Below are 27,440 nucleotides of genomic sequence, written 5' to 3' on the forward strand. Positions count from 1 at the left end.
CTGCTACCCACTCGGACATGGGAGTTGGAACCTAGCTACACTGTGATTGAAGAAGGCCATTGGAAATCGCTGTATTCAACTCAGATACACGGGAGTTCAGGCCCAGTGCTCACACATGCTTTTCCCGCAACCTCTCCCAGCCACTAACATTAGGATGTTAGCAGCTACTCCTACAGTCATGCAGGATGCGGGAGGGTTCTGCCCTGTCCTCAGCTCTCTCAGGGAAGCATGTCTTGAAGCCAGCTAGCTGTCAACTAGCTGCATTCCTATGGCAGTGAGAAGGTAGCAGTATTCTGAGTCAGGAGGTTCCAAGATTACCAGTCGCCTGCACCTGGGGATACCCTCCAGGTCTGCATTGTTACCCTGCGTCTCAGAAGCCTCTGGCAAACGTCTCTGCTGAAGACCTGCGAAACTCACTCTGCAGGCAGTGTGGAACTGTGAGGGACTGAGGCTGAGCTCAACTCTCAGAAGTAAGATGGTTTTGGACAAGGCGTTCAGCTACGCTCTCACGTATGGAACTTAGTATGTAGCACCAGTCTACCACAGGAATTACTAGGAAATCGCTGAACTGAGCTTGGAGGCACTAGTCTTGTGTGCCGGGTGATTCCAATTACCTCTCCCAGCACTTCCGTCAAACAGCGAGCCTAGGCCTTTTAGAAGCCAAGGGTACCAGCAGGCTGGATGTGGAGGTACAGGCCATAAGCTCAACTCTCAGAAGTGTGTATGCATGGGAGGCAGATGTCTGCTACCCACTCGGACATGGGAGTTGGAACCTAGCTACACTGTGATTGAAGAAGGCCATTGGAAATCGCTGTATTCAACTCAGATACACGGGAGTTCAGTCCCAGTGCTCACACATGCTTTTCCCGCAACTTCTCCCAGCCACTAACATAAGGATGTTAGCAGCTACTCCTACAGTCAGGCAGGATGCGGGAGGGTTCTGCCCTGTCCTCAGCTCTCACAGGGAAGCATGTCTTGAAGCCAGCTGTCAACTAGCTGCATTCCTATGGCAGTGAGAAGGTAGCAGTACTCTGAGTCAGGAGGTTCCAAGATTACCACTCTACTGCACCTGGAGATACCCTCCAGGTCTGCATTGTTAACTTGTACTCAGAAGCCTCTGGCAATCGTCTCTGGTGAAGATGTGTGAAACTCACTCTGCAGGCAGTGTGGAACTGTGAGGGACTGAGGGTGGGCTCAACTCTCAGAAGTAAGATGCTTTTGGACAAGGCGTTCAGCTACCATCTCACATATGGAACTTAGTATGTAGCACCTGTCTACCACAAGAATTACTGGGAAATCGTGAATTGAGCTTGGAGGCACTCGTCTTGTATGCCGGGAGATTCCAATTACCTCTCCCAGCACTTCCGTCAAACAGCGAGCCTAGGCCTTTTAGAAGCCAAGGGTACCAGCAGGCTGGATGTGGAGGTACAGGCCATAAGCTCAACTCTCAGAAGTGTGTATGCATGGGAGGCAGATGTCTGCTACACGCTCGTACATGGGATTTGGAACCTAGCTACACTCTGGTTGAGGAAAGCCGTTGGAAATCGCTCTATTCAACTCAGATACACGGGAGTTCAGGCCCAGTGCTCACACATGCTTTTCCCGCAACCTCTCCCAGCCACTAACATTAGGATGTTAGCAGCTACTCCTACAGTCAGGCAGCATGCGGGAGGGTTCTGCCCTGTCCTCAGCTCTCTCAGGGAAGCATGTCTTGAAGCCAGCTAGCTGTCAACTAGCTGCATTCCTATGGCAGTGAGAAGGTAGCAGTACTCTGAGTCAGGAGGTTCCAAGATTACCAGTCTACTGCACCTGGGGATACCCTCCAAGTCTGCATTGTTACCCTGCGTCTCAGAAGCCTCTGGCAAAAGTCTCTGCTGAAGACCTGCGAAACTCACTCGGCAGGCAGTGTGGAACTGTGAGGGACTGAGGGTGAGCTCAACTCTCAGAAGTAAGATGGTTTTGGACAAGGCGTTCAGCTACCCTCTCACGTATGGAACTTAGTATGTAGCACCAGTCTACCACAGGAGTTACTAGGAAATCGCTGAACTGAGCTTGGAGGCACTAGTCTTGTGTGCCGGGTGATTCCAATTACCTCTCCCAGCACTTCCGTCAAACAGCGAGCCTAGGCCTTTTAGAAGCCAAGGGTACCAGCAGGCTGGATGTGGAGGTACAGGCCATAAGCTCAACTCTCAGAAGTGTGTATGCATGGGAGGCAGATTTCTGCTACACGCTCGTACATGGGATTTGGAACCTAGCTACACTCTGGTTGAGGAAAGCCGTTGGAAATCGCTGTATTCAACTCAGATACACGGGAGTTCAGGCCCAGTGCTCACACATGCTTTTCCCGCAACCTCTCCCAGCCACTAACATTAGGATGTTAGCAGCTACTCCTACAGTCAGGCAGCATGCGGGAGGGTTCTGCCCTGTCCTCAGCTCTCTCAGGGAAGCATGTCTTGAAGCCAGCTAGCTGTCAACTAGCTGCATTCCTATGGCAGTGAGAAGGTAGCAGTACTCTGAGTCAGGAGGTTCCAAGATTACCAGTCTACTGCACCTGGGGATACCCTCCAAGTCTGCATTGTTACCCTGCGTCTCAGAAGCCTCTGGCAAAAGTCTCTGCTGAAGACCTGCGAAACTCACTCGGCAGGCAGTGTGGAACTGTGAGGGACTGAGGGTGAGCTCAACTCTCAGAAGTAAGATGGTTTTGGACAAGGCGTTCAGCTACCCTCTCACGTATGGAACTTAGTATGTAGCACCAGTCTACCACAGGAGTTACTAGGAAATCGCTGAACTGAGCTTGGAGGCACTAGTCTTGTGTGCCGGGTGATTCCAATTACCTCTCCCAGCACTTCCGTCAAACAGCGAGCCTAGGCCTTTTAGAAGCCAAGGGTACCAGCAGGCTGGATGTGGAGGTACAGGCCATAAGCTCAACTCTCAGAAGTGTGTATGCATGGGAGGCAGATGTCTGCTACACACTCGTACATGGGAGTTGGAACCTAGCTACACTGTGATTGAAGAAGGCCATTGGAAATTGCTGTATTCAACTCAGATACACGGGAGTTCAGGCCCAGTGCTCACACATGCTTTTCCCGCAACCTCTCCCAGCCACTAACATAAGTATGTTAGCAGCTACTCCTACAGTCAGGCAGGATGCGGGAGGGTTCTGCCCTGTCCTCAGCTCTCACAGGGAAGCATGTCTTGAAGCCAGCTGTCAACTAGCTGCATTCCTATGGCAGTGAGAAGGTAGCAGTACTCTGAGTCAGGAGGTTCCAAGATTAGCACTCTACTGCACCTGGAGTTACCCTCCAGGTCTGCATTGTTAACTTGTACTCAGAAGCCTCTGGCAATCGTCTCTGGTGAAGACGTGTGAAACTCACTCTGCAGGCAGTGTGGAAGTGTGAGGGACTGAGGGTGGGCTCAACTCTCAGAAGTAAGATGCTTTTGGACAAGGCGTTCAGCTACCATCTCACATATGGAACTTAGTATGTAGCACCTGTCTACCACAAGAATTACTGGGAAATCGTGAATTGAGCTTGGAGGCACTCGTCTTGTGTGCCGGGAGATTCCAATTACCTCTCCCAGCACTTCCGTCAAACAGCGAGCCTAGGCCTTTTAGAAGCCAAGGGTACCAGCAGGCTGGATGTGGAGGTACAGGCCATAAGCTCAACTCTCAGAAGTGTGTATGCATGGGAGGCAGATGTCTGCTACCCGCTCGTACATGGGATTTGGAACCTAGCTACACTGTGATTGAAGAAGGCCATTGGAAATCGCTGTATTCAACTCAGATACACGGGAGTTCAGGCCCAGTGCTCACACATGCTTTTCCCGCAACCTCTCCCAGCCACTAACTTTAGGATGTTAGCAGCTACTCCTACAGTCAGGCAGCATGCGGGAGGGTTCTGCCCTGTCCTCAGCTCTCTCAGGGAAGCATGTCTTGAAGCCAGCTAGCTGTCAACTAGCTGCATTTCTATGGCAGTGAGAAGGTAGCAGTATTCTGAGTCAGGAGGTTCCAAGATTACCAGTCGACTGCACCTGGGGATACCCTCCAGGTCTGCATTGTTACCCTGCGTCTCAGAAGCCTCTGGCAAACGTCTCTGTTGAAGACCTGCGAAACTCACTCTGCAGGAAGTGTGGAACTGTGAGGGACTGAGGGTGAGCTCAACTCTCAGAAGTAAGATGGTTTTGGACAAGGCGTTCAGCTACCCTCTCACGTATGGAACTTAGTATGTAGCACCAGTCTACCACAGGAATTACTAGGAAATCGCTGAACTGAGCTTGGAGGCACTAGTCTTGTGTGCCGGGTGATTCCAATTACCTCTCCCAGCACTTCCGTCAAACAGCGAGCCTAGGCGTTTTAGAAGCCAAGGGTACCAGCAGGCTGGATGTGGAGGTACAGGCCATAAGCTGAACTCTCAGAAGTGTATATTCATGGGAGGCAGATGTCTGCTACCCACTCGGACATGGGAGTTGGAACCTAGCTACACTGTGATTGAAGAAGGCCATTGGAAATCGCTGTATTCAACTCAGATACACGGGAGTTCAGTCCCAGTGCTCACACATGCTTTTCCCGCAACCTCTCCCAGCCACTAACTTTAGGATGTTAGCAGCTACTCCTACAGTCAGGCAGGATGCGGGAGGGTTCTGCCCTGTCCTCAGCTCTCACAGGGAAGCATGTCTTGAAGCCAGCTGTCAACTAGCTGCATTCCTATGGCAGTGAGAAGGTAGCAGTACTCTGAGTCAGGAGGTTCCAAGATTACCACTCTACTGCACCTGGAGATACCCTCCAGGTCTGCATTGTTACCTTGTACTCAGAAGCCTCTGGCAATCGTCTCTGGTGAAGACGAGTGAAACTCACTCTGCAGGCAGTGTGGGACTGTGAGGGACTGAGGGTGGGCTCAACTCTCAGAAGTAAGATGCTTTTGGACAAGGCGTTCAGCTACCATCTCACATATGGAACTTAGTATGTAGCACCTGTCTACGACAAGAATTACTGGGAAATCGTGAATTGAGCTTGGAGGCACTCGTCTTGTGTGCCGGGAGATTCCATTTACCTCTCCCAGCACTTCCGTCAAACAGCGAGCCTAGGCCTTTTAGAAGCCAAGGGTACCAGCAGGCTGGATGTGGAGGTACAGGCCATAAGCTACACTCTCAGAAGTGTGTATGCATGGGAGGCAGATGTCTGCTACCCGCTCGTACATGGGATTTGGAACCTAGCTACACTCTGGTTGAGGAAAGTCGTTGGAAATCGCTGTATTCAACTCAGATACACGGGAGTTCAGGCCCAGTGCTCACACATGCTTTTCCCGCAACCTCTCCCAGCCACTAACATTAGGATGTTAGCAGCTACTCCTACAGTCAGGCAGCATGCGGGAGGGTTCTGCCCTGTCCTCAGCTCTCACAGGGAAGCATGTCTTGAAGCCAGCTGTCAACTAGCTGCATTCCTATGGCAGTGAGAAGGTAGCAGTATTCTGAGTCAGGAGGTTCCAAGATTACCAGTCTACTGCACCTGGGGATACCCTCCAGGTCTGCATTGTTACCCTGCGTCTCAGAAGCCTCTGGCAAACGTCTCTGCTGAAGACCTGCGAAACTCACTCGGCAAGCAGTGTGGAACTGTGAGGGACTGAGGCTGAGCTCAACTCTCAGAAGTAAGATTGTTTTGGACAAGGCGTTCAGCTACCCTCTCACGTATGGAACTTAGTATGTAGCACCAGTCTACCACAGGAATTACTAGGAAATCGCTGAACTGAGCTTGGAGGCACTAGTCTTGTGTGCCGGGTGATTCCAATTACCTCTCCCAGCACTTCCGTCAAACAGCGAGCCTAGGCCTCTTAGAAGCCAAGGGTACCAGCAGGCTGGATGTGGAGGTACAGGCCATAAGCTCAACTCTCAGAAGTGTGTATGCATGGGAGGCAGATGTCTGCTACACACTCGTACATGGGAGTTGGAACCTAGCTACACTGTGATTGAAGAAGGCCATTGGAAATTCCTGTATTCAACTCAGATACACGGGAGTTCAGGCCCAGTGCTCACACATGCTTTTCCCGCAACCTCTCCCAGCCACTAACTTTAGGATGTTAGCAGCTACTCCTACTGTCAGGCAGGATGCTGGAGGATTCTGCCCTGTCCTCAGCTCTCACAGGGAAGCATGTCTTGAAGCCAGCTGTCAACTAGCTGCATTCCTATGGCAGTGAGAAGGTAGCAGTACTCTGAGTCAGGAGGTTCGAAGATTACCACTCTACTGCACCTGGAGATACCCTCCAGGTCTGCATTGTTAACTTGTACTCAGAAGCCTCTGGCAATCGTCTCTGGTGAAGACGTGTGAAACTCACTCTGCAGGCAGTGTGGAACTGTGAGGGACTGAGGGAGGGCTCAAGTCTCAGAAGTAAGATGCTTTGGACAAGGCATTCAGCTACCATCTCACATATGGAACTTAGTATGTAGCACCTGTCTACCACAAGAATTACTGGGAAATCGTGAATTGAGCTTGGAGGCACTCGTCTTCTGTGCCGGGAGATTCCAATTCCCTCTCCCAGCACTTCCGTCAAACAGCGAGCCTAGGCCTTTTAGAAGCCAAGGTTACCAGCAGGCTGGATGTGGAGGTACAGGCCATAAGCTCAAATCAAAGAAGTGTGTATGCATGGGAGGCAGATGTCTGCTAACCGCTCGTACATGGGATTTGGAACCTAGCTACACTCTGGTTGAGGAAAGTCGTTGGAAATCGCTGTATTCAACTCAGATACTCGGGAGTTCAGGCCCAGTGCTCACACAAGCTTTTCCCGCAACCTCTCCCAGCCACTAACATTAGGATGTTAGCACCTACTCCTACAGTCAGGCAGGATGCGGGAGGGTTCTGCCCTGTCCTCAGCTCTCACAGGGAAGCATGTCTTGAAGCCAGCTGTCAACTAGCTGCATTCCTATGGCAGTGAGAAGGTAGCAGTATTCTGAGTCAGGAGGTTCCAAGATTACCAGTCTACTGCACCTGGGGATACCCTCCAGGTCTGCATTGTTACCCTGCGTCTCAGAAGCCTCTGGCAAACGTCTCTGCTGAAGACCTGGGAAACTCACTCGGCAGGCAGTGTGGAACTGTGAGGGACTGAGGCTGAGCTCAACTCTCAGAAGTAAGATGGTTTTGGACAAGGCGTTCAGCTACCCTCTCAAGTATGGAACTTAGTATGTAGCACCAGTCTACCACAGGAATTACTAGGAAATCGCTGAACTGAGCTTGGAGGCACTAGTCTTGTGTGCCGGGTGATTCCAAATACCTCTCCCAGCATTTCCGTCAAACAGCGAGCCTAGGCCTTTTAGAAGCCAAGGGTACCAGCAGGCTGGATGTGGAGGTACAGGCCATAAGCTCAACTCTCAAAAGTGTGTATGCATGGGAGGCAGATGTCTGCTACCGACTCGGACATGGGAGTTGGAAACTAGCTACACTGTGATTGAAGAAGGCCATTGGAAATCGCTGTATTCAACTCAGATACACGGGAGTTCAGGCCCAGTGCTCACACATGCTTTTCCCGCAACCACTCCCAGCCACTAACATAAGGATGTTAGCAGCTACTCCTACAGTCAGGCAGGATGCGGGAGGGTACTGTCCTGTCCTCAGCTCTCACAGGGAAGCATGTCTTGAAGCCAGCTGTCAACTAGCTGCATTCCTATGTCAGTGAGAAGGTAGCAGTACTCTGAGTCAGGAGGTTCCAAGATTACCACTCTACTGCACCTGGAGATACCCTCCAGGTCTGCATTGTTAACTTGTACTCAGAAGCCTCTGGCAATCGTCTCTGGTGAAGACGTGTGAAACTCACTCTGCAGGCAGTGTGGAACTGTGAGGGACTGAGAGTGGGCTCAACTCTCAGAGGTAAGATGCTTTTGGACAAGGCGTTGAGCTACCATCTCACATATGGAACTTAGTATGTAGCACCTGTCTACCACAAGAATTACTGGGAAATCGTGAATTGAGCTTGGAGGCACTCGTCTTGTGTGCCGGGAGATTCCAATTACCTCTCCCAGCACTTCCGTCAAACAGCGAGCCTAGGCCTTTTAGAAGCCAAGGGTACCAGCAGGCTGGATGTGGAGGTACAGGCCATAAGCTCAACTCTCAGAAGTGTGTATGCATGGGAGGCAGATGTCTGCTACCCACTCGTACATGGGTTTTGGAAAATAGCTACACTCTGGTTGAGGAAAGCCGTTGGAAATCGCTGTATTCAACTCAATACACGGGAGTTCAGGCCCAGTGCTCACACATGCTTTTCCCGCAACCTCTCCCAGCCGCTAACATTAGGATGTTAGCAGCTACTCCTACAGTCAGGCAGCATGCGGGAGGGTTCTGCCCTGTCCTCAGCTCTCTCAGGGAAGCATGCTTGAAGCCAGCTAGCTGTCAACTAGCTGCATTCCTATGGCAGTGAGAAGGAAGCAGTATTCTGAGTCAGGAGGTTCCAAGATTACCAGTCGACTGCACCTGGGGATACCCTCCAGGTCTGCATTGTTACCCTGCGTCTCAGAAGCCTCTGGCAAACGTCTCTGCTGAAGACCTGCGAAACTCACTCTGCAGGCAGTGTGGAACTGTGAAGGACTGAGGGTGAGCTCAACTCTCAGAAATAAGATGGTTTTGGACAAGGCGTTCAGCTACCCTCTCACGTATGGAACTTAGTATGTAGCACCAGTCTACCACAGGAATTACAAGGAAATCGCTGAACTGAGCTTGGAGGCACTAGTCTTGTGTGCCGGGTGATTCCAATTACCTCTCCCAGCACTTCCGTCAAACAGCGAGCCTAGGCCTTTTAGAAGCCAAGGGTACCAGCAGGCTGGATGTGGAGGTACAGGCCATAAGCTCAACTCTCAGAAGTGTATATGCATGGGAGGCAGATGTCTGCTACCCACACGGACATGGGAGTTGGAACCTAGCTACACTGTCATTGAAGAAGGCCATTGGAAATCGCTGTATTCAACTCAGATACACGGGAGTTCAGGCCCAGTGCTCACACATGCTTTTCCCGCAATCTCTCCCAGCCACTAACATAAGGATTTTAGCAGCTATTCCTACAGTCAGGCAGGATGCGGGAGGGTTCTGCCCTGTCCTCAGCTCTCACAGGGAAGCATGTCTTGAAGCCAGCTGTCAACTAGCTGCATTCCTATGGCAGTGAGAAGGTAGCAGTACTCTGAGTCAGGAGGTTCCAAGATTACCACTCTACTGCACCTGGAGATACCCTCAAGGTCTGCATTGTTAACTTGTACTCAGAAGCCTCTGGCAATCGTCTCTGGTGAAGACGTGTGAAACTCACTCTGCAGGCAGTGTGGAAGTGTGAGGGACTGAGGGTGGGCTCAACTCTCAGAAGTAAGATGCTTTTGGACAAGCGTTCAGCTACCTTCTCACATATGGAACTTAGTATGTAGCACCTGTCTACCACAAGAATTACTGGGAAATCGTGAATTGAGCTTGGAGGCACTCGTCTTGTGTGCCGGGAGATTCCAATTCCCTCTCCCAGCACTTCCGTCAAACAGCGAGCCTAGGCCTTTTAGAAGCCAAGGGTACCAGCAGGCTGGATGTGGAGGTACAGGCCATAAGCTCAACTCTCAGAAGTGTGTATGCATGGGAGGCAGATGTCTGCTACCCGCTCGTACATGGGATTTGGAACCTAGCTACACTCTGGTTGAGGAAAGTCGTTGGAAATCGCTGTATTCAACTCAGATACACGGGAGTTCAGGCCCAGTGCTCACACATGCTTTTCCCGCAACCTCTCCCAGCCACTAACATTAGGATGTTAGCAGCTATTCCTACAGTCAGGCAGCATGCGGGAGGGTTCTGCCCTGTCCTCAGCTCCCACAGGGAAGCATGTCTTGAAGCCAGCTGTCAACTAGCTGCATTCCTATGGCAGTGAGAAGGTAGCAGTATTCTGAGTCAGGAGGTTCCAAGATTACCAGTCGACTGCACCTGGGGATACCCTCCAGGTCTGCATTGTTACCCTGCGTCTCAGAAGCCTCTGGCAAACGTCTCTGCTGAAGACCTGCGAAACTCACTCTGCAGGCAGTGTGGAACTGTGAGGGACTGAGGCTGAGCTCAACTCTCAGAAGTAAGATGGTTTTGGACAAGGCGTTCAGCTACCTTCTCACGTATGGAATTTAGTATGTAGCACCAGTCTACCACAGGAATTACTAGGAAATCGCTGAACTGAGCTTGGAGGCACTAGTCTTGTGTGCCGGGTGATTCCAATTACCTCTCCCAGAACTTCCGTCAAACAGCGAGCCTAGGCCTTTTAGAAGCCAAGGGTACCAGAAGGCTGGATGTGGAGGTACAGGCCATAAGCTCAACTCTCAGAAGTGTATATGCATGGGAGGCAGGTGTCTGCTACACACTCGGACATGGGAGTTGGAACCTAGCTACACTGTGATTGAAGAAGGCCATTGGAAATCGCTGTATTCAACTCAGATACACGGGAGTTCAGGCCCGTGCTCACACATGCTTTTCCCGCAACCTCTCCCAGCCACTAACTTTAGGATGTTAGCAGCTACTCCTACAGTCATGCAGGATGCGGGAGGGTTCTGCCCTGTCCTCAGCTCTCACAGGGAAGCATGTCTTGAAGCCAGCTGTCAACCAGCTGCATTCCTATGGCAGTGAGAAGGTAGCAGTACTCTGAGTCAGGAGGTTCCAAGATTACCACTCTACTGCACCTGGAGATACCCTCCAGGTCTGCATTGTTAACTTGTCCTCAGAAGCCTCTGGCAATCGTCTCTGGTGAAGACTTGTGAAACTCACTCTGCAGGCAGTGTGGAACTGTGAGGGACTGAGGGTGGGCTCAACTCTCAGAAGTAAGATGCTTTTGGACAAGGCGTTCAGCTACCATCTCACATATGGAAATTAGTATGTAGCACCTGTCTACCACAAAAATTACTGGGAAATCGTGAATTGAGCTTGGTGGCACTCGTCTTGTGTGCCGGGAGATTCCAATTACCTCTCCCAGCACTTCCGTCAAACAGCGAGCCTAGGCCTTTTAGAAGCCAAGGGTACCAGCAGGCTGGATGTGGAGGTACAGGCCATAAGCTCAACTCTCAGAAGTGTGTATGCATGGGAGGCAGATGTCTGCTACCCGCTCGTACATGGGATTTGGAACCTAGCTACACTGTGATTGAAGAAGGCCATTGGAAATCGCTGTATTCAACTCAGATACACGGGAGTTCAGGCCCAGTGCTCACACATGCTTTTCCCGCAACCTCTCCCAGCCACTAACATTAGGATGTTAGCAGCTACTCCTACAGTCAGGCAGCATGCGGGAGGGTTCTGCCCTGTCCTCAGCTCTCTCAGGGAAGCATGTCTTGAAGCCAGCTAGCTGTCAACTAGCTGCATTCTTATGGCAGTGAGAAGGTAGCAGTATTCTGAGTCAGGAGGTTCCAAGATTACCAGTCGACTGCACCTGGGGATACCCTCCAGGTCTGCAGTGTTACCCTGCGTCTAATAAGCCTCTGGCAAACGTCTCTGCTGAAGACCTGCGAAACTCACTCTGCAGGCAGTGTGGAACTGTGAGGGACTGAGGCTGAGCTCAACTCTCAGAAGTAAGATGGTTTTGGACAAGGCGTTCAGCTACCCTCTCACGTATGGAATTTAGTATGTAGCACCAGTCTACCACAGGAATTACTAGGAAATCGCTGAACTGAGCTTGGAGGCACTAGTCTTGTGTGCCGGGTGATTCCAATTACCTCTCCCAGCACTTCCGTCAAACAGCGAGCCTAGGCCTTTTAGAAGCCAAGGGTACCAGCAGGCTGGATGTGGAGGTACAGGCCATAAGCTCAACTCTCAGAAGTGTATATGCATGGGAGGCAGATGTCTGCTACCCACTCGGACATGGGAGTTGGAACCTAGCTACACTGTGATTGAAGAAGGCCATTGGAAATCGCTGTATTCAACTCAGATACACGGGAGTTCAGGCCCAGTGCTCACACATGCTTTTCCCGCAACCTCTCCCAGCCACTAACTTTAGGATGTTAGCAGCTACTACTACAGTCAGGCAGGATGCGGTAGGGTTCTGCCCTGTCCTCAGCTCTCACAGGGAAGCATGTCTTGAAACCAGCTGTCAACTAGCTGCATTCCTATGGCAGTGAGAAGGTAGCAGTACTCTGAGTCAGGAGGTTCCAAGATTACCACTCTACTGCACCTGGAGATACCCTCCAGGTCTGCATTGTTAACTTGTACTCAGAAGCCTCTGGCAATCGTCTCTGGTGAAGACGTGTGAAACTCACTCTGCAGGCAGTGTGGAACTGTGAGGGACTGAGGGTGGGCTCAACTCTCAGAAGTAAGATGCTTTTGGACAAGGCGTTCAGCTACCATCTCACATATGGAACTTAGTATGTAGCACCTGTCTACCACAAGAATTACTGGGAAATCGTGAATTGAGCTTGGAGGCACTCGTCTTGTGTGCCGGGAGATTCCAATTACCTCTCCCAGCACTTCCGTCAAACAGCGAGCCTAGGCCTTTTAGAAGCCAAGGGTACCAGCAGGCTGGATGTGGAGGTACAGGCCATAAGCTCAACTCTCAGAAGTGTGTATGCATGGGAGGCAGATGTCTGCTACCCGCTCGTACATGGGATTTGGAACCTAGCTACACTCTGGTTGAGGAAAGCCGTTGGAAATCGCTGTATTCAACTCAGATACACGGGAGTTCAGGCCCAGTGCTCACACATGCTTTTCCCGCAACCTCTCCCAGCCACTAACATTAGGATGTTAGCAGCTACTCCTACAGTCAGGCAGCATGCGGGAGGGTTCTGCCCTGTCCTCAGCTCTCTCAGGGAAGCATGTCTTGAAGCCAGCTAGCTGTCAACTAGCTGCATTCCTATGGCAGTGAGAAGGTAGCAGTATTCTGAGTCAGGAGGTTCCAAGATTACCAGTCGACTGCACCTGGAGATACCCTCCAGGTCTGCATTGTTACCCTGCGTCTCAGAAGCCTCTGGCAAACGTCTCTGCTGAAGACCTGCGAAACTCACTCTGCAGGCAGTGTGGAACTGTGAGGGACTGAGGGTGAGCTCAACTCTCAGAAGTAAGATGGTTTTGGGCAAGGCGTTCAGCTACCCTCTCACGTATGGAACTTAGTATGTAGCACCAGTCTACCACAGGAATTACTAGGAAATCGCTGAACTGAGCTTGGAGGCACTAGTCTTGTGTGCCGGGTGATTCCAATTACCCCTCCCAGCACTTCCGTCAAACAGCGAGCCTAGGCCTTTTAGAAGCCAAGGGTACCAGCAGGCTGGATGTGGAGGTACAGGCCATAAGCTCAACTCTCAGAAGTGTATATGCATGGGAGGCAGATGTCTGCTACCCACTCGGACATGGGAGTTGGAACCTAGCTACACTGTGATTGAAGAAGGCCATTGGAAATCGCTGTATTCAACTCAGATACACCGGAGTTCAGGCCCAGTGCTCACACATGCTTTTCCCGCAACCTCTCCCAGCCACTAACTTTAGGATGTTAGCAGCTACTCCTACAGTCATGCAGGATGCGGGAGGCTTCTGCCCTGTCCTCAGCTCTCACAGGGAAGCATGTCTTGAAGCCAGCTGTCTACTAGCTGCATTCCTATGGCAGTGAGAAGGTAGCAGTACTCTGAGTCAGGAGGTTCCAAGATTACCAGTCGACTGCACCTGGAGATACCCTCCAGGTCTGCATTGTTACCCTGCGTCTAATAAGCCTCTGGCAAACGTCTCTGCTGAAGACCTGCGAAACTCACTCTGCAGGCAGTGTGGAACTGTGAGGGACTGAGGGTGGGCTCAACTCTCAGAAGTAAGATGCTTTTGGACAAGGCGTTCAGCTACCATCTCACATATGGAACTTAGTATGTAGCACCTGTCTACCACAAGAATTACTGGGAAATCGTGAATTGAGCTTGGAGGCACTCGTCTTGTGTGCCGGGAGATTCCAATTACCTCTCCCAGCACTTCCGTCAAACAGCGAGCCTAGGCCTTTTAGAAGCCAAGGGTACGAGCAGGCTGGATGTGGAGGTACAGGCCATAAGCTCAACTCTCAGAAGTGTGTATGCATGGGAGGCAGATGTCTGCTACCCGCTCGTACATGGGATTTGGAACCTAGCTACACTGTGATTGAAGAAGGCCATTGGAAATCGCTGTATTCAACTCAGATACACGGGAGTTCAGGCCCAGTGCTCACACATGCTTTTCCCGCAACCTCTCCCAGCCACTAACATTAGGATGTTAGCAGCTACTCCTACAGTCAGGCAGCATGCGGGAGGGTTCTGCCCTGTCCTCAGCTCTCTCAGGGAAGCATGTCTTGAAGCCAGCTAGCTGTCAAATAGCTGCATTCCTATGGCAGTGAGAAGGTAGCAGTATTCTGAGTCAGGAGGTTCCAAGATTACCAGTGGACTGCACCTGGGGATACCCTCCAGGTCTGCAGTGTTACCCTGCGTCTAATAAGCCTCTGGCAAACGTCTCTGCTGAAGACCTGCGAAACTCACTCTGCAGGCAGTGTGGAACTGTGAGGGACTGAGGCTGAGCTCAACTCTCAGAAGTAAGATGGTTTTGGACAAGGCGTTCAGCTACCCTCTCACGTATGGAATTTAGTATGTAGCACCAGTCTACCACAGGAATTACTAGGAAATCGCTGAACTGAGCTTGGAGGCTCTAGTCTTGTGTGCCGGGTGATTCCAATTACCTCTCCCAGCACTTCCGTCAAACAGCGAGCCTAGGCCTTTTAGAAGCCAAGGGTACCAGCAGGCTGGATGTGGAGGTACAGGCCATAAGCTCAACTCTCAGAAGTGTATATGCATGGGAGGCAGATGTCTGCTACCCACTCGGACATGGGAGTTGGAACCTAGCTACACTGTGATTGAAGAAGGCCATTGGAAATCGCTGTATTCAACTCAGATACACGGGAGTTCAGGCCCAGTGCTCACACATGCTTTTCCCGCAACCTCTCCCAGCCACTAACATAAGGATGTTAGGAGCTACTCCTACAGTCAGGCAATGCGGGAGGGTTCTGCCCTGTCCTCAGCTCTCACAGGGAAGCATGTCTTGAAGCCAGCTGTCAACTAGCTGCATTCCAAGGCAGTGAGAAGGTAGCAGCACTCTGAGTCAGGAGGTTCCAAGATTACCACTCTACTGCACCTGGAGATACCCTCCAGGTCTGCATTGTTAACTTGTACTCAGAAGCCTCTGGTAATGGTCTCTGGTGAAGACGTGTGAAACTCACTCTGCAGGCAGTGTGGAACTGTGAGGGACTGAGGGTGAGCTCAACTCTCAGAAGTAAGATGCTTTTGGACAAGGCGTTCAGCTACATTCTCACATATGGAACTTAGTATGTAGCACCTGTCTACCACAAGAATTACTGGGAAATCGTGAATTGAGCTTGGAGGCACTCGTCTTGTGTGCCGGGCGATTCCAATTACCTCTCCCAGCACTTCCGTCAAACAGCGAGCCTAGGCCTTTTAGAAGCCAAGGGTACCAGCAGGCTGGATGTGGAGGTACAGGCCATAAGCTCAACTCTCAGAAGTGTGTATGCATGGGAGGCAGATGTCTGCTACACGCTCGTACATGGGATTTGGAAACTAGCTACACTCTGGTTGAGGAAGCCGTTGGAAATCCCTGTATTCAACTCAGATACACGGGAGTTCAGGCCCAGTGCTCACACATGCTTTTGCCGCAACCTCTCCTAGCCACTAACATTAGGATGTTAGCAGCTACTCCTACAGTCAGGCAGGATGCGGTAGGTTTCCGCCCTGTCCTCAGCTCTAACAGGGAAGCATGTCTTGAAGCCAGCTGTCAACTAGCTGCATTCCTATGGAAGTGAGAAGGTAGCAGTATTCTGAGTCAGGAGGTTCCAAGAATACCAGTCTACTGCACCTGGGGTTACCCTCCAGGTCTGCATTGTTACCCTGCGTCTCAGAAGCCTCTGGCAAACGTCTCTGGTGAAGTCCTGCGAAACTCAGTCTGCAGGCAGTGTGGAACTGTGAGGGACTGAGGCTGAGCTCAACTCTCAGAAGTAAGATGCTTTTGGACAAGGCGTTCAGCTACCCTCTCACGTATGGACCTTAGTATGTAGCACCAGTCTACCACAGTAATTACTAGGAAATCGCTGGACTGAGCTTGGAAGCCCTAGTCTTGTGTGCCGGGTGATTCCAATTACCTCTCCCAGCACTTCCGTCAAACAGCGAGCCTAGGCCTTTTAGAAGCCAAGGGTACCAGCAGGCTGGATGTGGAGGTACAGGCCATAAGCTCAACTCTCAGAAGTGTGTATGCATGGGAGGCAGATGTCTGCTACCCACTTGGACATGGGATATGGAACCTGGCTACACTCTGATTGATGAAAGCCGTTGGAAATCGCTCTATTCAACTCAGATACACGGGAGTTCAGGCCCAGTGCTCACACATGCTTTTCCCGCATCCTCTCCCAGCCACTAACATAAGGATGTTAGCAGCTACTCCTACAGTCAGGCAGGATGCGGGAGGGTTCTGCCATGTCCTCAGCTCTCACAGGGAAGCATGTCTTGAAGCCAGCTGTCAACTAGCTGCATTCCTATGGCAGTGGAAGGTAGCAGTACTCTGAGTCAGGAGGTTCCAAGATTACCACTCTACTGCACCTGGAGATACCCTCCAGGTCTGCATTGTTAACTTGTACTCAGAAGCCTCTGGCAATGGTCTCTGGTGAAGACTTGTGAAACTCACTCTGCAGGCAGTGTGGAACTGTGAGGGACTGAGGGTGAGCTCAACTCTCAGAAGTAAGATGCTTTTGGACAAGGCGTTCAGCTACCTTCTCACATATGGAACTTAGAATGTAGCACCTGTGTACCACAAGAATTACTGGGAAATCGTGAATTGAGCTTGGAGGCACTCGTGTTGTGTGCCGGGAGATTCCAATTACCTCTCCCAGCAATTCCGTCAAACAGCGAGCCTAGGCCTTTTAGAAGCCAAGGGTACCAGCAGGCTGGATGTGGAGGTACAGGCCATAAGCTCAACTCTCAGAAGTGTGTATGCATGGGAGGCAGATGTCTGCTACCCGCTCGTACATGGGATTTGGAACCTAGCTACACTCTAGTTGAGGAAAGCCGTTGGAAATCGCTGTATTCAACTCAGATACACGCGAGTTCAGGCCCCGTGCTCACACATGCTTTTCCCGCAACCTCTCCCAGCCACTAACATTAGGGTGTTAGCAGCTACTCCTACAGTCAGGCAGGATGCGGGAGGGTTCTGCCCTCTCCTCAGCTCTCACAGGGAAGCATGTCTTGAAGCCAGCTGTCAACTAGCTGCATTCCTATGGCAGTGAGAAGGTAGCAGTATTCTGAGTCAGGAGGTTCCAAGATTACCAGTCTACTGCACCTGGGGATACCCTCCAGTTCTGCATTGTTACCCTGCGTCTCAGAAGCCTCAGGCAAACGTCTCTCGTGAAGACCTGCGAAACTCAGTCTGCAGGCAGTGTGGAACTGTGAGGGACTGAGGCTGAGCTCAACTCTCAGAAGTAAGATGCGTTTGGACAAGGCGTTCAGCTACCCTCTCACGTATGGAATTTAGTATGTAGCACCAGTCTACCACAGGAATTACTAGGAAATCGCTGGACTGAGCTTGGAGGCACTAGACTTATGTGCCGGGTGATTCCAATTACCTCTCCCAGCACTTCCGTCAAACAGCGAGCCTAGGCCTTTTAGAAGCCAAGGGTACCAGCAGGCTGGATGTCGAGGTACAGGCCATAAGCTCAACTCTCAGAAGTGTGTATGCATGGGAGGCAGATGTCTGCTACCCACTCGGACATGAGCTATGGAACCTGGCTACACTCTGATTGATGAAAGCCATTGGAAATCGCTGTATTCAACTCAGATACACGGGAGTTCAGGCCCAGTGCTCACACATGCTTTTCCCGCAACCTTTCCCAGCCACTAACATAAGGATGTTAGGAGCTACTCCTACAGTCAGGCAATGCGGGAGGGTTCTGCCCTGTCCTCAGCTCTCACAGGGAAGCATGTCTTGAAGCCAGCTGTCAACTAGCTGCATTCCTATGGCAGTGAGAAGGTAGCAGTACTCTGAGTCAGAGGTTCCAAATTACCACTCTAGTGCACCTGGAGATACCCTCCAGGTCTGCATTGTTAACTTGTACTCAGAAGCCTCTGGCAATGGTCTTTGTTGAAGACGTGTGAAACTCACTCTGCAGGCAGTGTGGAACTGTGAGGGACTGAGCGTGAGCTCAACTCTCAGAAGTAAGATGCTTTTGGACAAGGCGTTCAGCTACCTTCTCACATATGGAACTTAGTATGTAGCACCTGTCTACCACAAGAATTACTGGGAAATCGTGAATTGTGCTTGGAGGCACTCGTCTGTGTGCCGGGAGATTCCAATTACCTCTCCCAGCACTTCCGTCAAACAGCGAGCCTAGGCCTTTTAGAAGCCAAGGGTACCAGCAGGCTGGCTGTGGAGGTACAGGCCATGAGCTCAACTCTCAGAAGTGTGTATGCATGGGGGGCAGATGTCTGCTACCCGCTCGTACATGGGATTTGGAACCTAGCTACACTCTGGTTGAGGAAAGCCGTTGGATATCGCTGTATTCAACTCAGATACACGGGCGTTCAGGCCCAGTGCTCAAACATGCTTTTCCCGCAACCTCTGCCAGCCACTAACATTAGGATGTTAGCAGCTGCTCCTACAGTCAGGCAGGATGCGGGAGGGATCTGCCCTGTCCTCAGCTCTCACAGGGAAGCATGTCTTGAAGCCAGCTGTCAACTAGCTGCATTCCTATGGCAGTGAGAAGGTAGCAGTACTCTGAGTCAGGAGGTTCCAAGATTACCACTCTACTGCACCTGGAGATACCCTCCAGGTCTGCATTGTTAACTTGTACTCAGAAGCCTCTGGCAATCGTCTCTGGTGAAGACGTGTGAAACTCACTCTGCAGGCAGTGTGGAACTGTGAGGGACTGAGGGTGAGCTCAAATCTCAGAAGTAAGATGCTTTTGGACAAGGCGTTCAGCTACCTTCTCACATATGGAACTTAGTATGTAGCACCTGTCTACCACAAGAATTACTGGGAAATCGTGAATTGAGCTTGGAGGCACTCGTCTTGTGTGCCGGGAGATTCCAATTACCTCTCCCAGCACTTCCGTCAAACAGCGAGCCTAGGCCTTTTAGAAGCCTAGGGTACCAGCAGGCTGGATGTGGAGGTACAGGCCATAAGCTCAACTCTCAGAAGTGTGTATGCATGGGAGGCAGATGTCTGCTACCCGCTCGTACAAGGGATTTGGAACGTAGCTACACTCTGGTTGAGGAAAGCCGTTTGAAATCGCTGTATTCAACTCAGGTACACGGGAGGTCAGGCCCAGTGCTCACACATGCTTTTCCCGCAACCTCTCCCAGCCACTAACATTAGGATGTTAGCAGCTACTCCTACAGTCAGGCAGGATGCGGGAGGGTTCTGCCCTGTCCTCAGCTCTCACAGGGAAGCATGTCTTGAAGTCAGCTGTCAACTAGCTGCATTCCTATGGCAGTGAGAAGGTAGCAGTACTCTGAGTCAGGAGGTTCCAAGATTACCAGTCTACTGCACCTGGAGATACCCTCCAGGTCTGCATTGTTACCCTGCGTCTCAGAAGCCTCTGGCAATCGTCTCTGGTGAAGACCTGCGAAACTCACTCTGCAGGCAGTGTGGAACTGTGAGGGACTGAGGCTGAGCTCAACTCTCAGAAGTAAGATGCTTTTGGAGAAGGCGTTCAGCTACCCTATCACGTATGGACCTTAGTATGTAGCACCAGTCTACCACAGGAATTACTAGGAAATCGCTGGACTGAGCCTGGAGGCACTAGTCTTGTGTGCCGGGTGATTCCAATTACCTCTCCCAGCACTTCCGTCAAACAGCGAGCCTAGGCCTTTTAGAAGCCAAGGGTACCAGCAGGCTGGATGTGGAGGTACAGGCCATAAGCTCAACTCTCAGAAGTGTGTATGCATGGGACGCAGATGTCTGCTACCCACTCGGACATGGGATATGGAACCTGGCTACACTCTGATTGATGAAAGCTGTTGGAAATCGCTGTATTCAACTCAGATACACGGGAGTTCAGGCCCAGTGCTCACACATGCTTTTCCCGCAACCTCTCCCAGCCACTAACATAAGGATGTTAGCAGCTACTCCTACAGTCAGGCAGGATGCGGGAGGGTTCTGCCCTGTCCTCAGCTCTCACAGGGAAGCATGTCTTGAAGCCAGCTGTCAACTAGCTGCATTCCTATGGCAGTGAGAATGTAGCAGTACTCTGAGTCAGGAGGTTCCAAGATTACCACTCTACTGCACCTGGAGATACCCTCCAGGTCTGCATTGTTAACTTGTACTCACAAGCCTCTGGCAATCGTCTCTGGTGAAGACTTGTGAAACCCACTCTGCAGGCAGTGTGGAACTGTGAGGGACTGAGGGTGAGCTCAACTCTCAGAAGTAAGATGCTTTTGGACAAGGCGTTCAGCTACCTTCTCACATATGGAACTTAGTATGTAGCACCTGTCTACCACAAGAATTAATGGGAAATCGTGAATTGAACTTGGAGGCACTCTCTTGTGTGCCGGGAGATTCCAATTACCTTTCCCAGCACTTCCGTCAAACAGCGAGCCTAGGCCTTTTAGAAGCCAAGGGTACCAGCAGGCTGGATGTGGAGGTACAGGCCATAAGCTCAACTCTCAGAAGTGTGTATGCATGGGAGGCAGATGTCTGCTACCCGCTCGTATATGGGATTTGGAACCTAGCTACACTCTGGTTGAGGAAAGCCGTTGGAAATCGCTGTATTCAACTCAGATACACGGGAGGTCAGGCCCAGTGCTCACACATGCTTTTCCCGCAACCTCTCCCAGCCACTAACATTAGGATGTTAGCAGCTACTCCGACAGTCAGGCAGGATGCGGGAGGGTTTTGCCCTGTCCTCAGCTCTCACAGGGAAGCATGTCTTGAAGCCAGCTGTCAACTAGCTGCATTCCTATGGCAGTGAGAAGGTAGCAGAATTCTGAGTCAGGAGGTTCCAAGATTACCAGTCTACTGCAACTGGGGATACCCTCCATGTCTGCATTGTTACCCTGCGTCTCAGAAGCCTCTGGCAAACGTCACTGGTGAAGACCTGCGAAACTCACTCTGCAGGCAGTGTGGAACTGTGAGGGACTGAGGCTGAGCTCAACTCTCAGAAGTAAGATGATTTTGGACAAGGCGTTCAGCTACCCTCTTACGTATGGACCTTAGTATGTAGCACCAGTCTACCACAGGATTATTAGGAAATCGCTGGACTGAGCTTGGAGGCACTAGTCTTGTGTGCCGGGTGATTCCAATTACCTCTCCCAGCACTTCCGTCAAACAGCGAGCCTAGGCCTTTTAGAAGCCAAGGGTACCAGCAGGCTGGATGTGGAGGTACAGGCCATAAGCTCAACTCTCAGAAGTGTGTATGCATGGGACGCAGATGTCTGCTACCCACTCGGACATGAGATATGGAACCTGGCTACACTCTGATTGATGAAAGCCGTTGGAAATCGCTGTATTCATCTCAGATACACGGGAGTTCAGGCCCAGTGCTCACACATGCTTTTCCCGCAACCTCTCCCAGCCACTAACATAAGGATGTTAGCAGCTACTCCTACAGTCAGGCAAGTTGCGGGAGGGTTCTGCCCTGTCCTCAGCTCTCACAGGGAAGCATGTCTTGAAGCCAGCTGTCAACTAGCTGCATTCCTATGGCAGTGAGAAGGTAGCAGTACTCTGAGTCAGGAGGTTCCAAGATTACCACTCTTCTGCACCTGGACATACCCTCCAGGTCTGCATTGTTAACTTGTACTCAGAAGCCTCTGGCAATCGTCTCTGGTGAAGACGTGTGAAACTCACTCTGCAGGCAGTGTGGAACTGTGAGGGACTGAGCGTGAGCTCAACTCTCAGAAGTAAGATGCTTTTGGACAAGGCGTTCAGCTACCTTCTCACATATGGAACTTAGTATGTAGCACCTGTCTAACACAAGAATTACTGGGAAATCGTGAATTGAGCTTGGAGGCACTCGTCTTGTGTGCCGGGAGATTCCAATTACCTCTCCCAGCACTTCCGTCAAACAGCGAGCCTAGGCCTTTTAGAAGCCAAGGGTACCAGCAGGCTGGCTGTGGAGGTACAGGCCATAAGCTCAACTCTCAGAAGTGTGTATGCATGGGGGGCAGATGTCTGCTACCCGCTCGTACATGGGATTTGGAACCTAGCTACACTCTGGTTGAGGAAAGCCGTTGGATATCGCTGTATTCAACTCAGATACACGGGAGTTCAGGCCCAGTGCACAAACATGCTTTTCCCGCAACCTCTCCCAGCCACTAACATTAGGATGTTAGCAGCTGCTCCTACAGTCAGGCAGGATGCCGGAGGGTTCTGCCCTGTCCTCAGCTCTCACAGGGAAGCATGTCTTGAAGCCAGCTGTCAACTAGCTGCATTCCTATGGCAGTGAGAAGGTAGCAGTACTCTGAGTCAGGAGGTTCCAAGATTACCACTCTACTGCACCTGGAGATACCCTCCAGGTCTGCATTGTTAACTTGTACTCAGAAGCCTCTGGCAATCGTCTCTGGTGAAGACGTGTGAAACTCATTCTGCAGGCAGTGTGGAACTGTGAGGGACTGAGGGTGAGCTCAACTCTCAGAAGTAAGATGCTTTTGGACAAGGCGTTCAGCTACCTTCTAACATATGGAACTTAGTATGTCGCACCTGTCTACCACAAGAATTACTGGGAAATCGTGAATTGAGCTTGGAGGCACTCGTCTTGTGTGCCGGGAGATTCCATTACCTCTCCCAGCACTTCCGTCAAACAGCGAGCCTAGGCCTTTTAGAAGACTAGGGTACGAGCAGGCTGGATGTGGAGGTACAGGCCATAAGCTCAACTCTCAGAAGTGTGTATGCATGGGAGGCAGATGTCTGCTACCCGCTCGTACAAGGGATTTGGAACGTAGCTACACTCTGGTTGAGGAAAGCCGTTTGAAATCGCTGTATTCAACTCAGGTACACGGGAGGTCAGGCTCAGTGCTCACACATGCTTTTCCCGCAACCTCTCCCAACCACTAACATTAGGATGTTAGCAGCTACTCCTACAGTCAGGCAGGATGCGGGAGGGTTCTGCCCTGTCCTCAGCTCTCACAGGGAAGCATGTCTTGAAGCCAGCTGTCAACTAGCTGCATTCCTATGGCAGTGAGAAGGTAGCAGTACTCTGAGTCAGGAGGTTCCAAGTTTACCACGCTACTGCACCTGGAGATACCCTCCAGGTCTGCATTGTTACCCTGCGTCTCAGAAGCCTCTGGCAAACGTCTCTGCTGAAGACCTGCGAAATTCACTCTGCAGGCAGTGTGGAACTGTGAGGGACTGAGGCTGAGCTCAACTCTCAGAAGTAAGATGCTTTTGGACAAGGCGTTCAGCTACCCTCTCACGTATGGACCTTAGTATGTAGCACCAGTCTACCACAGGAATTACTAGGAAATCGCTGGACTGAGCCTGGAGGCACTAGTCTTGTGTGCCGGGTGATTCCAATTACCTCTCCCAGCACTTCCGTCAAACAGCGAGCCTAGGCCTTTTAGAAGCCAAGGGTACCAGCAGGCTGGATGTGGAGGTACAGGCCATAAGCTCAACTCTCAGAAGTGTGTATGCATGGGAGGCAGATGTCTGCTACCCACTCGGACATGGGAGTTGGAACCTAGCTACACTGTGATTGAAGAAGGCCATTGGAAATCGCTGTATTCAACTCAGATACACGGGAGTTCAGGCCCAGTGCTCACACATGCTTTTCCCGCAACCTCTCCCAGCCACTAACATTAGGATGTTAGCAGCTACTCCTACAGTCATGCAGGATGCGGGAGGGTTCTGCCCTGTCCTCAGCTCTCACAGGGAAGCATGTCTTGAAGCCAGCTCTCAACTAGCTGCATTCCTATGGCAGTGAGAAGGTAGCAGTACTCTGAGTCAGGAGGTTCCAAGATTACCACTGTACTGCACCTGGAGATACCCTCCAGGTCTGCATTGTTACCCTGCGTCTAATAAGCCTCTGGCAAACGTCTCTGCTGAAGACCTGCGAAACTCACTCTGCAGGCAGTGTGGCACTGTGAGGGACTGCGGGTGGGCTCAACTCTCAGAAGTACGATGCTTTTGGACAAGGCGTTCAGCTACCATCTCACATATGGAACTTAGTATGTAGCACCTGTCTACCACAAGAATTACTGGGAAATCGTGAATTGAGCTTGGAGGCACTCGTCTTGTGTGCCGGGAGATTCCAATTACCTCTCCCAGCACTTCCGTCAAACAGCGAGCCTAGGCCATTTAGAACCCAAGGGTACCAGCCGGCTGGATGTGGAGGTACAGGTCATAAGCTCAACTCTCAGAAGTGTGTATGCATGGGAGGCAGATGTCTGCTACCCGCTCGTACATGGGATTTGGAACCTAGCTACACTCTGGTTGAGGAAAGCCGTTGGAAATCGCTGTATTCAACTCAGATACACGGGAGTTCAGGCCCAGTGCTCACACATGCTTTTTCCGCAACCTCTCCCAGCCACTAACATTAGGATGTTAGCAGCTACTCCTACAGTCAGACAGCATGCGGGAGGGTTCTGCCCTGTCCTCAGCTCTCTCAGGGAAGCATGTCTTGAAGCCAGCTAGCTGTCAACTACCTGCATTCCTATGGCAGGGAGAAGGTAGCAGTATTCTGAGTCAGGAGGTTCCAAGACTACCAGTCGACTGCACCTGGGGATACCCTCCAGATCTGCATTGTTACCCTGCGTCTCAGAAGCCTCTGGCAAACGTCTCTGCTGAAGACCTGCGAAACTCACTCTGCAGGCAGTGTGGAACTGTGAGGGACTGAGGGTGAGCTCAACTCTCAGAAGTAAGATGGTTTTGGGCAAGGCGTTCAGCTACCCTCTCACGTATGGAAATTAGTATGTAGCACCAGTCTACCACAGGAATTACTAGGAAATCGCTGAACTGAGCTTGGAGGCACTAGTCTTGTGTGCCGGGTGATTCCAATTACCTCTCCCAGCACTTCCGTCAAACAGCGAGCCTAGGCCTTTTAGAAGCCAAGGGTACCAGCAGGCTGGATGTGGAGGTACAGGCCATAAGCTCAACTCTCAGAAGTGTATATGCATGGGAGGCAGATGTCTGCTACCCACTCGGACATGGGAGTTGGAACCTAGCTACACTGTGATTGAAGAAGGCCATTGGAAATCGCTGTATTCAACTCAGATACACGGGAGTTCAGGCCCAGTGCTCACACATGCTTTTCCCGCAACCTCTCCCAGCCACTAACATAAGGATGTTAGCAGCTACTCCTACAGTCATGCAGGATGCGGGAGGGTTCTGCCCTGTCCTCAGCTCTCACAGGGAAGCATGTCTTGAAGCCAGCTGTCAACTAGCTGCATTCCTATGGCAGTGAGAAGGTAGCAGTACTCTGAGTCAGGAGGTTCCAAGATTACCAGTCGACTGCACCTGGAGATAACCTCCAGGTCTGCATTGTTACCCTGCGTCTAATAAGCCTCTGGCAAACGTCTCTGCTGAAGACCTGCGAAACTCACTCTGCAGGCAGTGTGGAACTGTGAGGGACTGAGGGTGGGCTCAACTCTCAGAAGTAAGATGCTTTTGGACAAGGCGTTCAGCTACCATCTCACATATGGAACTTAGTATGTAGCACCTGTCTACCACAAGAATTACTGGGAAATCGTGAATTGAGCTTGGAGGCACTCGTCTTGTGTGCCGGGAGATTCCAATTACCTCTCCCAGCACTTCCGTCAAACAGCGAGCCTAGGCCTTTTAGAACCCAAGGGTACCAGCAGGCTGGATGTGGAGGTACAGGCCATAAGCTCAACTCTCAGAAGTGTGTATGCATGGGAGGCAGATGTCTGCTACCTGCTCGTACAAGGGATTTGGAACCTAGCTACACTCTGGTTGAGGAAAGCCGTTGGAAATCGCTGTATTCAACTCAGATACACGGGAGTTCAGGCCCAGTGCTCACACATGCTTTTTCCGCAACCTCTCCCAGCCACTAACATTAGGATGTTAGCAGCTACTCCTACAGTCAGGCAGCATGCGGGAGGGTTCTGCCCTGTCCTCAGCTCTCTCAGGGAAGCATGTCTTGAAGCCAGCTAGCTGTCAACTAGCTGCATTCCTATGGCAGTGAGAAGGTAGCAGTATTCTGAGTCAGGAGGTTCCAAGACTACCAGTCGACTGCATCTGGGGATACCCTCCAGGTCTGCATTGTTACCCTGCGTCTAAGAAGCCTCTGGCAAACGTCTCTGCTGAAGACCTGCGAAACTCACTCTGCAGGCAGTGTGGAACTGTGAGGGACTGAGGCTGAGCTCAACTCTCAGAAGTAAGATGGTTTTGGACAAGGCGTTCAGCTACCCTCTCACGTATGGAACTTAGTATGTAGCACCAGTCTACCACAGGAATTACTAGGAAATCGCTGAACTGAGCTTGGAGGCACTAGTCTTGTGTGCCGGGTGATTCCAATTACCTCTCCCAGCACTTCCGTCAAACAGCGAGCCTAGGCCTTTTAGAGCCAAGGGTACCAGCAGGCTGGATGTGGAGGTACAGGCCATAAGCTCAACTCTCAGAAGTGTATATGCATGGGAGGCAGCTGTCTGCTACCCACTCAGACATGGGAGTTGGAACCTAGCTACACTGTGATTGAAGAAGGCCATTGGAAATCGCTGTATTCAACTCAGATACACGGGAGTTCAGGCCCAGTGCTCACACATGCTTTTCCCGCAACCTCTCCCAGCCACTAACTTTAGGATGTTAGCAGCTACTCCTACAGTCAGGCAGGATGCGGGAGGGTTCTGCCCTGTCCTCAGCTCTCACAGGGAAGGATGTCTTGAAGCCAGCTGTCAACTAGCTGCATTCCTATGGCAGTGAGAAGGTAGCAGTACTCTGAGTCAGGAGGTTCCAAGATTACCACTCTACTGCACCTGGAGATACCCTCCAGGTCTGCATTGTTACCCTGCGTCTCAGAAGCCTCTGGCAAACGTCTCTGCTGAAGACCTGCGAAACTCACTCTGCAGTCAGTGTGGAACTGTGAGGGACTGAGGGTGAGCTCAACTCTCAGAATTAAGATGGTTTTGGACAAGGCGTTCAGCTACCCTCTCACGTATGGAACTTAGTATGTAGCACCAGTCTACCACAGGAATTACTAGGAAATCGCTGAACTGAGCTTGGAGGCACTAGTATTGTGTGCCGGGTGATTCCAATTACCTCTCCCAGCACTTCCGTCAAACAGCGAGCCTACGCCATTTAGAAACCAAGGGTACCAGCAGGCTGGATGTGGAGGTACAGGCCATAAGCTCAACTCTCAGAAGGGTATATGCATGGGAGGCAGATGTCTGCTACCCACTCGGACATGTGAGTTGGAACCTAGCTACACGGTGATTGAAGAAGGCCATTGGAAATCGCTGTATTCAACTCAGATACACGGGAGTTCAGGCCCAGTTCTCACACATGCTTTTCCCGCAACCTCTCCCAGCCACTA

The sequence above is a fragment of the Canis lupus genome, chromosome 25 (assembly GCF_048164855.1).
Source record: "Canis lupus baileyi chromosome 25, mCanLup2.hap1, whole genome shotgun sequence".
Taxonomy (NCBI): Eukaryota; Metazoa; Chordata; class Mammalia; order Carnivora; family Canidae; genus Canis; species Canis lupus.